The sequence below is a fragment of the Mus caroli genome, chromosome 5 (genome assembly GCF_900094665.2).
Source record: "Mus caroli chromosome 5, CAROLI_EIJ_v1.1, whole genome shotgun sequence".
Taxonomy (NCBI): domain Eukaryota; kingdom Metazoa; phylum Chordata; class Mammalia; order Rodentia; family Muridae; genus Mus; species Mus caroli.
In genome coordinates, this window is record NC_034574.1 from 133,774,792 (window position 1) to 133,789,487 (window position 14,696).

A 14,696-nucleotide genomic window follows, 5' to 3' on the forward strand; every position below is an offset into this window, starting at 1 on the left:
CCCTTCCCTTCCCTTCCCTTCCCTTCCCTTCCCTTCCCTTCCCTTCCCTTCCTTTCCTTTCCTTTCCTTTTCTTTTTGAGGAAGAATTGAAAGTTGGGTGGATAGGGATGGGAAGAGGAGCTGGAGAGACTTGGGGTGGGGGAGGGAAGAATATGATCAAAATATATTTGAATTTGAAAATTGTTTTAAATAATGAAATAGGATGATGATGGTGATGGTAATGATGATGAATGAACGAATGAATAAAGCAATAACTCAATCAAGCAGTAAGTAAAGATTTCAGAACTAAATAGATATATGGACATCACAGGAAGATTACCATAGGTTTGAGTTCAAGACCTGACTGGGTTACAAAATAACCCCCTGTCTCAACAAATAAACTTTAGCCATGGCTATTGGCTAGTGTTTCTCAAGGCAGACTAGCTTCTAGAATTTTCCATCATCACCGGCCTTACACCATACTTGAACTCATGTTTCAAGCATGTCCGTTCTAATAAGGGTGAGAGACATGCCCATTTTCTTCACCGTCACTACCCTAGCATCCACTACAGTACCTGACCCAAGGTAGGCTAAAGAAAACGTGTTTGAATGGAGGGATGACGTTCCCGTGAGGCGGCAGAAGAGTCTTCATTCCAGGAAGCTTGATAGCTTTCCTTGCTGAGTGTCACAGCACTGGGTAGGAGGGAGCTGGGAACGCTTTCATCTCTTTGGGACTTCTTGTCCCTGAAATGACCGGGACAGAGGCATTTCCTCTAGGATGTTCCTGCTCATCCGATGGATCTGCTGGTGGAAGCGCAGGGAGCCGGAGGGGGTGGGGCAGTACCTGGAGAGGTGTGCCTACCCCAGAAAGGCTTTCATTCTTTCAACGGAACTCACAGACTCCATTGCTCTTCAAACTCCCCGACTTCGTGTGCACATGGAAGCTAAGCCTTGCATTTTTAGTTCAACAAATATTTGCTCACTCAATAAGTACAACGGGCTGCTTTGGTGAAAAGCGAGACCCTTTCTCAGGCCCACAAGCTGAGTACAAGAAGAAAGGCCCTCACCATCATCTTCATTCTCTGTCTCCTTCCTTTGGACTACCCACGCTCTGATCTCTGCGAACAACCACATTGATCACTCCAGCAGTGCCTGTTTTCTGATAACCAGCCCATCTCCTCTCCACTCAAGGCAGGACGCACCGAGCGAGATAAGAGTAACCAGAGGGTCAAGAGATGGATCCGTTACTAAAGTGTCTGCTGCATAAACATGAGGAGACAAGTGTAGCTCTCCAGCGCCTACTTAAAGCCAGGCGTGGTGACACGTGTCGGTCATGCCAGTACAGGATGGAGAGGCACAGGCAGGTGCTTCACTGGGGTCTGCTAGCTAGCAGATCTATTCAAATCAGTGGACTCCCAGGTCCAGTGAGATAGCCTGTGTCAGAGCATAAGGCAAATGAGGCTGGAGGAAAGGTGTTTGCCATGAACCCTGAAAACCTGTGTTCAATAATCAGAACTCACATGGTAGAAGGAAAAAACTTGACTTTTGCAAGTTATCCTGTGACCTCTACATAGGCATGGTACATCTCAAACCCATATTCCTTCCCCCAATAAATAATAAACAAACAAACAAACAAACAAATAAATAAATGCCATAGACAAAATTTTTAAAGGAATGAGGTGACATGTGACAGATGAAATGCACAAACACGTATGCACATGCACACACACACACAAATTTCATGTATGCATGCATACACTCATGCGTGCCCACATACATGCACACACATACATGCTCACACATATGCACTCATGTGCATGCACACATGTACAGGTGCACACACATGATAGGTGCAACCCATTGTTAGCTTGCAGGGAAGAACCAAAGATCAGTTTAGGAAGAAACGAGGAGAAATACTAGGAGGGTTTCAGGAGAAGCACAAAAGGGAATTGGCTATGTACACTGGGAACTTGAAATGGACCACTTAGGAGCAGACCCAGGATCTAAGGTCTACCAGCTTTAGAACTGTGGCAGCAGGCATCTCAGACAGGCCCTTGTCCCAAGAACAATTTCTGAGGTCAGAGGGAGAGTCCATCCTTAGCCCTTCTCGTGCTGGGCGGAGACCCGTCTTCCGTTTTGATACTATTACAGATCTATTAATGAACTTATGCTCAGCTTCTCCAACTGAAATCCAGCGTGTCCCACTGCCCTGAGGACCACACACCTTCCTGGGTGTCTCTGGCTTTCCAGAATAGGTTAGACTATGGACAGTGGTATGTGGACACACAAACACACTCTAAAAGTCAATAAGCATAAGATGGGGTCAATCTAAGCTTTGGTGATTTTTGTCATTTTAGTAAGACCTTTAATAGGCCTTAAATACATTTTTTTTTGTGCAGGCAATAGAGCCACGGCAGGGAAATGAAGCCATCTGTCACATGCACGCCGGCAACGGAAGGAGTAAGTGTTATGTAATAGGGGTGCCAGGCTGCCAAGATACCTGCGCAAATGAAAATTGATTTTCTTGAGAATTCTTCACGTGAAGAAATAAATTAAATCTGCGTTTACTTCTATTTGTTTAAAAACCTCTTTGTTAAAATAAGTACAGCACTATGCAGACGAAATCTAATAAATCAGAGAACACCAAATCACAGGTAACCGTGTTCCATACAGATAGCAATTGCCCAGAAAACTCTATGGAGTCACACCGTGAAGCCACTTAAAGGTGTGGATTAATTCTATTTATACCAGTGAGACTGATGGACAGATGTGTCTGGGCCTCTTTAAGTCAGTTTTCTTTTATTCTTTTCTAAAGTACTTTTATTATCATCTTAATTTGGAAAAAAAAACCCACTGAGTTTCCACTTTGCCTCGAGACAGACACTTGTAACTGGCTATTAAAGTTAATGCAGCTCAAATGGTGCACGAGACGAGGAGGAATCAGAGTTTTCTGTTTCTTTTTCTTCTGATACCAGTGATTGAACGCAGAACTTTGCACATGGGACAAAATGCTCTACTACTGAGTCACGCCCCCAGCCCCTCACTGGGGGATTCTAGGCAGGAGCTCTACCACTGAGCCATGCCCCCAGCCCCTCCCTGGGGGATTCTAAGCAGATACTCTACCACTGAGCCACGCCCCCAGCCCCTCCCTGGGGAATTCTAGGCAGGGGCTCTACCACTGAGCCACGCCCCCAGCCCCTTCCTGGGGGATTCTAGGCAAGACCCAGCTACTTTTTTTCTTTTAATTTTGAGTCAAAGGTCTCATTAAATTGCCTGGGTTGGCCTTAAACCTGCAATTCTTTAGCCTCAGCCTCTGTGCTGCAGTACTTGGCTTCATTTTTGGTTGTGTCTGAGTCGAGGTCTCCTTACTTATGCTCAGACTGGTCTGTGACCCAGGATCCCCCTCATTCCTCTCCTTAGTGCTTCTAATTGCTTTGCAGAGACCATGAAACCAGGGGGTTCAAATTCTGTTTCTACTGACTGTGGGTGCTCACTTCCTTTTTCCTATTTTGACTTCTGCCTTTCCAAATTCAGTCTGAGCTGTTCTTAGAAAGAGGAAGTTCGTGCTCTTTCGACCTCCAGGTCAACCTAGCCCAGGTTTTTTTTTTTTGGAACTGGAGACCCTTGACTTTTGGAACTGAAAGCCTATTGAGTAAAACTAACAGAAGAACCAGAGCTTAGATACATGATACACTTCTATCTCCTGACCCCAATTTCTCGTTTGCTAACTCTCATCTCTTTGTCTTCTGTATCCCCAGTAGGATCTGTGTTCGTGTCACCTAGCAGTGAGCAGGGGCAAGTGACATGCTGACAGAAGTTCACAGTGCATGGCAGCTGATGCTCTTGAAACCCTGAAGAGGTTTCTGGAAGCTGAGTCCTGAACATGAACGAGGCATGCAGAAGCCAGACTACAGTGAATCCTTGTCATGGCAGGGCCATTAGCTCTGTCTTTGGAAGATCAGGTGACCCTGGTGAGGAGAAGAGTCACACTTGGCTATTAGGAACTGTCTTAGTCACTCTTCAGTTGTTATAAAGAGACACCATGATCAAGGCCACACTTACTAAAGAAAGAACTTAGTTGGCTGCTTGCTTATAGTTTCAGAGGCTTAATCCATTATCATCATGGCTCAGAGAAGGGGGGCACACAGGCAGACATGGTGCTGGAGAAGTAGTTGAGAATTCTACTTACGCTATGCTAATCTTCAGGAAGTGAGAGTACTGGGCCCAGCATGGGCTTTGAAACCTCAAAGCCCACCCCTAGCGATATACCTCCTCTAACAAGGCCACACCCCTAATCCTTCCCAAACAGTTCCACTAGCTGGAAACAAGCTTTCAAACATCTGAGCCTAGGAGGGCTATTCTCACATAAGCATGGGAGCTATCATGGTCATCTGAAGGCTGAGAACTCTATGGCTATATCTCAGACCTTCTCTTGGATACTATAGGCAAGCCCTTCACTGCTGAGTCAAGCCTTTAGGTGTTCACTGGGGGATTCTAGGCATGCACTCTACTGTTGACTCCTGTCTCAGCTCTCTTATTGTCAGACCCCAGGCAGGAGCTCTACTGCTGGGCCCATGCCCTCGTTTCCTCCCTGGCAGATTGCACACAGGCACTGTTGAAGGTGTTTGGACTCCAGCAGATGCTGAAGGTAGATGGAGAGAAGCAGGCATGGTTCAGAATGTGTGTGAGTACACCCTCACCCACCATCCCTGTTCAATATTCTCTCTGTGCTTCATCACCAAGACCTTCTTGTGTCCCCTGTGAGATAGAATTTTTCCATTTGGATTCAGACTGTAAAATTCAATATGATGAATTCAATATGGCAGGCAGCAATGCTGAATCATCTGACAGCCAGGTTAGCTAAGGCTGTGTACCTACCTGGCTTCCCGAGGATGACCATTGTGTAGACACCATTCTGAGCTTCCCTACTGGGAACTTACTTCTGTGATGAAGAAATCTAAGATGCAGAGGGAAGCTGGTCTTTAAGACCAGCTAGGGGTCGGACATGATGTGTTAGGTCTCTGACTGACCTGGTTCTCAATGCTAATGGCATCTCTCCATATGTGGTGCTTTCAATGTGAAATGTCCCCAATAGGCTTATGTGTTTGGATGCTTGGTCCTCAGATGGTGGTAGTGTTTGAAAAGAGATGGAACTTTGGGGATGGGATATAGAGTCTTGCTGAAGGAAGTATATCACTGAGGGGCAGGCTTTGAGATTTTTTATTTTGGATCCATATCCAGTTCTCTCTGCTTTGAGACTGACAATGTGATGGGACTGGCTAGCCTCATTTCCCACCATCATGCCTTTCCCACCATGATAGAGTACGAGGCAAAAATAAACACTTCCTAAACTTCAAAGGAAATTGGAGGTTACAGAACAATTGGGAGCCTCAGTCTGGTACCTCACTCCTCTCCCCAGAGCCTGCCCTGGAAGCTTTCTCCTGGACCTCATCCTGCTCTTAAGCAACGATAATGCAAGGCCAGTAATCACTGGCCTTCTCAAGCCGCTATACTATTTTGATTTGGTGACTTCCCTGCAAAAGGCTAACCTTGTATTTTCCTTGGCTTTGTAGGAAGTGCCTCCCAGGAGGTGTTGCAAGGCGGGAAGAGCTCCAAGTTTTCTTGTTTGGATTTTGGCTCATGGGCTTTATTCTGCATCACACACACACATATTCATCTTGCATGTGTGGGAGTGCACGCATATTCTGAAGTAGAAACCACAGCAGCCGCTCTTCCCAGCCATCTTCCTTCACTACTTGTGTCTTTGATTTCTGGAGACATGGGCTTGCCATTGTAGCCCAGGATATCCTGGACCTTGTGGAGACCCTCTTACTTTAGCCTCCCACTGCCCTCCCCCCAACTGCTGAGGTTACAAGTATGTGTCACTATGCATCTCTTTCTGATGTTCTTTATTGCAGAAGTTGGCCACACAGTTGCCTTTAGGTTAAATCTCTCTCTCTCTCTCTCTCTCTCTCTCTCTCTCTCTCTCTCTCTCTCTCTCTCGGTGTGTGAACATGTATATGTGTTCCCTTGCATATATGTAGGTCAGCATTACCACTGGGTATCTTCCTAGACCACTCTCCATCTTTAAAATCTTTATTTTATGTGCACATCTTTGTGTGTGTCTGAGTAAGTGTATGTGCCCCACATATATGCAGGCATCCACAGAGTTTGGAAGAGACTATGGACTTCTTGGAACTGGTGTTACAGGTGGTTGTGAGCTGCCATGTGGGTGCTGGGAACTAAACCTGGGTCCTCTGTGAGAACAGCCAGTGCTCTCGGCCACTGAGTCATTTCTCTAGCTCCCCTACTCCTTTATTTTTGAAGACAGAGTCTCCCACTTAACCTAGAATTCGCTGATTCAGCTAAATTGGTAGTCCAGCAAGCTCCAGGGTTCTTCCTGTCTCTGCATCCTCAGTGCTGAGATTATAGGCACACATAGCCATGCCTGGCTTTTTACATCTTGGGTGCTGGTGCTCAAACTCAGGACTTCCAGTTTGCATCGTAAGCATTTAACCTGCTGAGCCATCTCCCTAGCTCAATGCTGTTTTTCCTCCCCAAAGATCTATTTTTATTAGTTTTTAATGCATTTGTGCATGTATGCACATGTGTGTGTGTTTGTGTGTGAGTGTGTGTGTGTGTACATGTGTGTTTGTGCTTGTGTGTTCGTGTGCATGCCTAGGGAGTTCGAAAGAGGATAGTGGGTTTCCTGAACTGGGGTCACAGGTTTTGAGTCACCCCATGTGGGTGCTGGGAACTGAACTCAGGTCCTCTGCAAGATCAGCAGGCTCGAGTGACCAAGTGGCCAGCTTGTTCCCAGGGGAGTCAATTGTTGCTTGGTGACATCATCTGTAACATGAGACATGGAAACTCCTAGATCCTCTCCTTCCTGGAATTGGCTCTCAGCTTTGTCTTTACAAGCCTTGTGACCCGGCACCATTTTCCTAGCCTTTCTGTCCCTCATATTATGCATCTGGTAGCCAAGAAAGACTCATGATGAAGTTAGCTTAGGCAGTGCATGATGCATGCTGAGAGCAAATCTTGACACAGTCAAGTGAGCAAGCCAGGGATGGATGAGCAAGCCATCATTTACTTGGAGGGCAGGGCTGTAGCTCAGGAGCAGAGCACGAGGCTCTAGGTTCATCCCCAGTACTTCTAAGAAAGTCAGAAAACACTGAAATTTTTATGTAAACGAATAGTAGGCTGTTTCTGGAGAAGTCTATGGAGATGGGAGGTGTTATGTGATATGAAATGTCATCAGAAGCTTTAAAAAAAGTGTGTGCGCGCGCATGTGTGCGTGAGGGCTTATGTGTATTGAGGCCAGAGGACAACCTCAGAGGATTGCAGTTCACCTCTTTGGAGATGCTTACCTCTCAACTGACCTGGGGTTTACCAACCAAGCAAGACTGTGTGGCCAGTGAGACTCTTGTCTCCACCTCCCAGGAGCAGGGCTTACATGCTCATACCACCACCTTTTCTGTATTGAAGCTTGGGGGAATTGAACTCAGAACCTTATGCTTGTAAGGCAAACATTTTACCAACGGAGTCATCTTTTCTTTTCTTTTTAACACATTTTTTAAAAAAGCTACTGCTGACATCCTTTGAACTGTATTTTCATAGTCCAATGGCTCTGCCCAGCCCATAAACAGATTGGAACTAGTTATCTGCATCTGTAGGACTTACATCCTATTTCCCCATGGCTAGAGAGCAGGATGTCTTTGACACTGAAGAGCTAAAATGTGGAAGGCAACATGAAGTACTGACTGATGTATTGCTCCCTCTCCACGAGTCTGTTGAACTGTTCTGTAGAGTGAGAGATCCCTGTCCCTGTCCCAGGGTTTCAGCAGGGTCTCTGCCAAGGAGTGTTTGCATAGAGAATGCATAGAGATGGAGGGATAGCACTCTGTGTGTGTGTGTGTGTGTGTGTGTGTGTGTGTACATGCTCAGTTGTGCATTGGTGTGCATGCCTGTGAGGGTGTGCTTGGAGGCCCGAGGTTAGTCTTGGCTGTCAGTCCTCGGGACACTGCCTGTTTTGATTTTGGGGGGCAGGGTCTCTTCACTGGCTAGGAGCTTGCTGACCCAGCTGGGCTAGTTGACCACTAGGCTCCGGGGATTCATCTATCATTGCCTGTCGAGCAACCATATTACAAGCATGACCTACTACACCTGGCTTTCTTTTTTGTGTGGGTTCTGGGGATCAAATTTAGGTCCTCAAGCTTGCTCAGTAAGCACTTTGCCACTGAGCCCTCTCCTCAGCCTCAAAGCAATGTCATTTCTTTCTTCCAAAATTATTTTATTTATTTTTTATTAGTGTGCACGCATGCACATGCCATGGTATACTTTTGGAGGTATGTTGATAAAATTCCTTCCCTGAGGGAGTTGTCAATATATCCTCCAGAGGTCCCAAGGACAAACCAAGGTACAATCTTCCAAAGTTCCTTCCAGGGAACCACTGAATTTCCTAGGCTGACTTACAGAAATCAGGTGCAAGGAGTTTCAGGATCCTGGGTAGCCTTAAAACAGCCAGTGTGGCTACAGCGTGCTGCATCCAGCATGGGCGATGGCTCCCTATTTTATAAACTGACTACATGATCCTCCATGGTATGGTTAAGGAGAAAGTGCTCCCCCACCCCAATTAGTTCATTTATTTACTTACTTTGCATCCTGATCCCAACCTCCCAGTTCCCCCATGGCCCCTCCCCATCCCTCTCTCCCTTCATCTCTGAGAATGGAGAGGTCCCTCCTGGGTACCAACCCACCCTGGCACTGAAGACCTTTATCAGCTCTACATCTGACAGAGGGCTGATAGCCAAAATATATAAAGAACTCAAGAAGTTAAACACCAACAAAACGAGTAACTCAATTTTAAAATGGGGTACAGAGCTAAAAAGAGAATTTTCAACAGAGGAATCTCTAATGGCCGAGAAGCACTTAAAGAAATGTCCAACATCCTTAGTTAACAGGGAAATGCCAATCAAAACGACTCTGACATTCTGCCTTATATGCATCTGAATGGCTAAGATAAAAAGCGCAGGCAACAGCACATGCTGGCAAGGATATGAAGCAAGGGGAACACTCCTCCATTGCTGTGGGACTACAAACTGGTACAACTACTCTGGAAATCAATTTGGCATTTTCTCAGCTATACCACTTCTAGACATATAGCCAAAGGAGGTAGTTGGATACTCAGGTGAGGGTCCTACGACCTCACCCTCTCCATCCTTTCAAAAAGGAAGGACAACAACAATCCCAGCTGTGACAATCTTTGTAGAGAAGGCACAGCCAAACTCCTCAAGATGGCGGCAGTTTGGCTCCAAGAAGAGTCCTGTTCAGCAAGGCTATAGGACAAATTTCAGGAGCTGGCTTTACTCTTCCATTGAGGACTGAACACAGACCATCAGGCTTGTTCAGCAAGAGATTTACCCACTGAGTCATTTCTAAAGCAGGTCTTACTTATGTGTCAGACCTTGTCTTTAGTATGAACTCCACCAGCCTAGATGCCCAGGCTCAACCCAAGTGCCAGGGAAGAAAGAGATCATATCTGAGGGTAGGTTTTTCTACATGATGCAGCCAGACAGGATGCCTGGGGCTCAGAGGATATGGAGTGTCTGAATCATGGGTGTTGAGGCTGAGAGTGTAACACAGCCAAGGTCCACATGTTCTCACCAGAGTGACCACAATCTGGGGCTGGTCAAACAGGAAAAGCAAATGCATGCTGGGTTTTCCCAATGTGGGTACTGAAGGACAGGAAGTCACCAGGGTGCGAGTAAAAGGAGGTCTGGACCACAGGATGAGGTGACTGACAGCTGTGAATGTTATCTCTGTCCCGATCTGTGGCTTTCTGTAGGAGAGTCGGACCATAGCAGCAGTTGGAGAAAATGACCAGGAGCCCATGTAAACAAGCTCTGAACATTCCAGATGTGGGTCTTAGCGGTGGCTCTGATGTTAGCTATGCAAATATGAACATTTGGCTTATGTTCTTAAAGTAGAGATCCCTTCTATGGGCCTGGGAAGATGGCCTCTCCTTGGATGGTAAAGTGTTTGCCTTGAAAGCATGAGGACCCGAGCCATATAGAGTGAGTGTGGCGATGTGTATTTGTAATACCATATCTAGGGAGGCATACACAGGTGGATCCCGAGGGCTCTGGTTATTTGCCAGATAGGTTTGTTCTGGCTTCTACATACATGCACACATGTACACATAAGCACATACAGAAGCACACAAAGAAATTGTTCCTGTGAAAGGTAGCCAGTAATAGCTTCTCTGGAGGGCCATTGAGGAGTTAGCAAAAGGTATTGATGGGGCTGGGTAGTGTGGTTCAGGGATAGAGCTCTTCATTAGCATACACTAGGCTCTGGGTCTAGTCTTCAGGACCACCTTCTAAAAAAGGTATCATTGGTTCTGGGTGCCATGTTTACTTTGTCTGATGGGACCTCAGCTATTGACTGTAGAGACTTATGAGAGATGGACATACCTATGAGTCAGTCAGGGCCACAGCAAAGGAGGGGGAAGCTCCAAGTGGCATTCTGATGCCCCGAGAAGCTGGAGATGATCAGAAAGGGGGCCATGAGGCACATCACACACTGGGGTCTTTGCTTCAAATCTTTGTGGGGGTGTCCATGTGAAAGCACAAATCCTCTTGAAAAGAAATGCTGTTTGGTTGGGTGCGCAGCCTGTGATCCTGGCTACTTAGGAGGCTGAGGCAGGAGGATCGAAAATTCAGGGTCTCCCTGGGATAGAGATCAAGCTTAGATTGGACAACTTGACAAGACTCTGCCCTAAAATAAAGCACCATTTGTTTGTTTGTTTGTTTGTTTGTTTGTTTAAAGGGCTATCATTATTTCTCAGTGATCAGCAATAGAATACTTACTTGCCTAGAATCCCCCAGTGAGGGGCTGGGGTGTGGCTCAGTGGTAGAGCCCCTGCCTAGAATCCCTCAGTGAGGGCTGGGAGTGTGGTTCAGTAGTAGAGGCCCTGCCTAGAATCCCCCAGTGAGGGGCTCAAGTGTGACCCTCAGTAATAAAGTAAGCTAAGCCAAGTTAACTAAAATGAAATAAAAAATAAAAACAGAAAACAGACCCAAGGAAAATGGATCAAAGAGTAGGGATCATGACTATAAACAGAAGGAAGTGCTGGAGGGCATGATGTGATGCAAACTCCCATAAGGGGATCTATGCTATCACAGCTCCTCCTTGAAACAGGATGGGCCTGTGATAATGTGACACCGTGGTGAAGATAATGTGTGGTTATAGGCTAGAGACTAAGATACCTTCTTGCAGGATCTCCCTTCTTCTCTCGAACCTCTCAATCTGGAAGAACCTGGTCACTGAGCTGTGAGGATATTTAGTAGAAAGTCCCAAGTGGTGAGGAGCTGGGGTCTCCTGCCCAGAGCCATCTAATAGGTTGGCCTTGGTGTGACAACATCACAATGGTAGATAGCCCTATTATAGTTGAGACTTCAGATGCAGCACCCCTGCTGACATAGTCACTGTCTCTTCATGTGAGACTATGAACCAGTGCCACCTAGTAGGGACACCTATGTCCTAGTTTGCTTTAACTGCCAACTTGATACAACTAGAATTACTTCGGAAAGGAACCTCTGTTATGGAATTTCCAAGATCAAGATTGGCTTGTGGGCATGTCTGAGGGGATTGTTAATTGAGGGTAAGACATCTCAGCCCACTGTGGGCAGCGCCATTCCCTAGGCAGATGGCCCTGGGGATTGTATAAGAGAGCTAGTTAGTTGAGCAGCAGGCAGCATCTTTTCATAGTCCCACATTATTTCTTTGGCTGTGAAGAGCCAATTCATGGCCAATTAAAGCCATTCAATTTATGGCTTTAATTCCTTGATTAAAGACAGTGCTGTCCAGCCTTCAAGTTTCTACCTTGACTTCCTTCAGTGATAAGACTGTGACCTGGAAGTGTAAGTCGGATGGAGCCTTTCCTCCCCCAAGATGCTTTTGGTTGGAGTTCAGCAACAGAATGAGTATTAGAGCCCCCACAAACTTCCAACTCACAGAAACTGTGTGGCAAGTGTTTTGTTCCACTTAAATGCTTGTTCTGGAGGAGCTGGCTCCAGGGGTAAGGTGCTTGCTGCACAGACCCGAAGACTCAAGTTCAGATCCTCAGCAACCACAAGGAAGTGAGACATGGTGGGGAAGGATCTGTAATTCCAGTCCTGGGGAGGTATAGACAAGTGGATCACGGAGCCTTGTCTATGCTGCAGAACCCGTCTAGCATAACTGGTGAGCTCCAGATTCACGGAGAGACCTTGTTTGGAAATGACTGGGTGGGGACTGATGGAGGAAGCTGTCTACGCGATGTTCCTGCAAAGAGTCTCACTGTGTTCAGTGCAGGTCCCGAGAAACAGGTGAGGCTGAACTCGGAGGCGATGGGCTCTCAGTTTGGTGGAGGAGAGTTGGAGATAGGAGAACATTCATACTGAGACAAGGCTGTCGCTCACATCCAAGTCTTCAGTGAGAGAAAGGTGAAGAAATGGAGCAGAAAGAGAACTGTTTTTCCCAGTTGGCAAGGCATTCCTCAAGTGATTTTAAAGTTTAATATACTATGCTAATTAATCTTCTAATGTCTGGGATGAAAGAGCTGCTGGAAACAGCTTTAGTTTTTTGTCTCATAGTTTCAGGGGACACACTGCACCGTGATGGGTAGAGCATAGTTCTGGGCTGTGGCAGGGGAAGTTCCTACTGCAATTTTTTTTTTACATAATAATGGTCCATGAGCAGAAAGCACGGACTTGATGCAGATACTCCCTCTAAGGTGCATTCCCAAAGCCCCACTTCTTCCAGCTAGGCCATATCTGAAAGGTTTTCTAGCCTCCCAGAGCAGCTCCACTAACTGGGGACCAAGTTCAAGCATAGGTTCCTGTGGGGGACATTTCACATTCAGTTTAAAACTCTGACCCTATACACATCTTAAACACATCGATTTCCAGGCTGCCCAGTTAAAAAGCCACCATAGCCTTGCAATTGTGAGGATCCGAGATCTGTCCCCTGCACCCACATGTTCTAGTTTCCTTTCTGTTGTGGAAAAACACTCTGACAAATGAAAGTGTTGGGGAGGAAAGGCTGCTGGCACAGTCCATCCCAGAGGGAAGCCAAGGCAGGATCTCACGCAAGAGCTTGAAGCAAAGGCTACGAGGCTAGGGCCTCACTCATGGCCCAGGGCTCACCTGTCCAGGGAATGGGAGCTATCAGCAGCGGATTGAGACCTCCTCTATCAAGCAGCTGTTAAGACAACCCCCCACAGACAGGCCGCAGCCATTCTGGTCTAGGCAATCTCTCAACTGAGACTTCTTTCTCAAATGCCCCTAGCCTACATCAAGTTGACAATTAAAGCTAATTAGAATTCCATGTAAGAAAGTTGGGCATGGTGGTATGATCTGGTATTCCCAGTACTGAGGAGGCAAAGACAGATCCAGAGGGTCTGATGGCTAGCCACCATAGCCTAGCAAGACAGCCTTATCTCAAAAATCAAGATGGATAGTGACTAAGGAATAATACCTGAGGTTTAACAAGTGACCTCCATATACATGTGCAAACATATGTACTTGTACCCAAACACATGTGTGTACCCATATGAGCACACACATACAAACACACATTTCCAAGGCTGATGTGTACATTTGCAAGACTCAGTCCCAACAGGGCCTCCCCAAACTGTGTAGCTGTAAGCAGCAATGGACTTGAAGCCTTGTTACAGACTCCAGGCTTCCTCCACAGATTGCGCTCTATCGATTTCTGTTTAATAACGACAGATGCAGCTCGCGAGCTCTTCCTCTGATGGATTCAAGCTGTCAGTCAGTTGGAGAGCAAGAGCAGGAGTGAAGCATTTCTGTTGCATTGCTATTCGTTGGGCGAATGGGAGACTGCAGCATCCACACAGGGCACCAATGCAGCGACGGCACAGAGCCTGCAGGTAAGAGCGTACCTTTCAGGGCTTGAGTCATTTGTCAATCTCACCTGTCCACTCCACCCTTGTGTCTTCCTTCTATGAGCCCGCACCCTCAACACGAGTGAGACCATTGCCAGCTTTAAGTCTGGTATTCCCAGCATCTTCTACAAAGACCACGTTCCCTTCTGCTCCCTCCTCTTCCACCTGCCCTGACACCAGGAATGACAGCAAGCTCTCTGCCACTTTGTGTGTGTGACTAGTGACTTTGCTAAAAGGAATATGTGTGTTTATATATGTATGTGTGCACCTCTGTGTGTATGTGTGTGTATACATGTGTGTATGTGTGTGTGTTTGTGTATGTACATGTGTGTGCTTGTGTATGTGTGCATATGTGTGTACATACATATGTGTGCATGTGTGTATATGTCTGTATTGTGTGTTTGTGTATGTGTGTGTCTGTATGTGTGCACATATACAAGTGTGCATGTGTGTATGTATGAATATGTATGTATGAGTTTGTACACATGTGTGCATGTGTATATGTGTGTATGTGTATATGAGTATGTGTGTTTGAGTGTGTGTGTGTGTGTGTGTGTGAGTATATATGTGTGTGTATGTTCTCACACATGTGGAAGCTAGATGTGAATTTCATGTGTTTCTTAGGAACGATCTACTTTTTGTTTAAGTCTAGGACCACTCACTGACGTGGGACTTGCCGAGTAGAAGAGGTTAGTCATCCAGTGAATCCCAGGGATTCTTCTTCTATGTCCACTTCCCACCACTGAGATGACAAGTGTGCACCCCC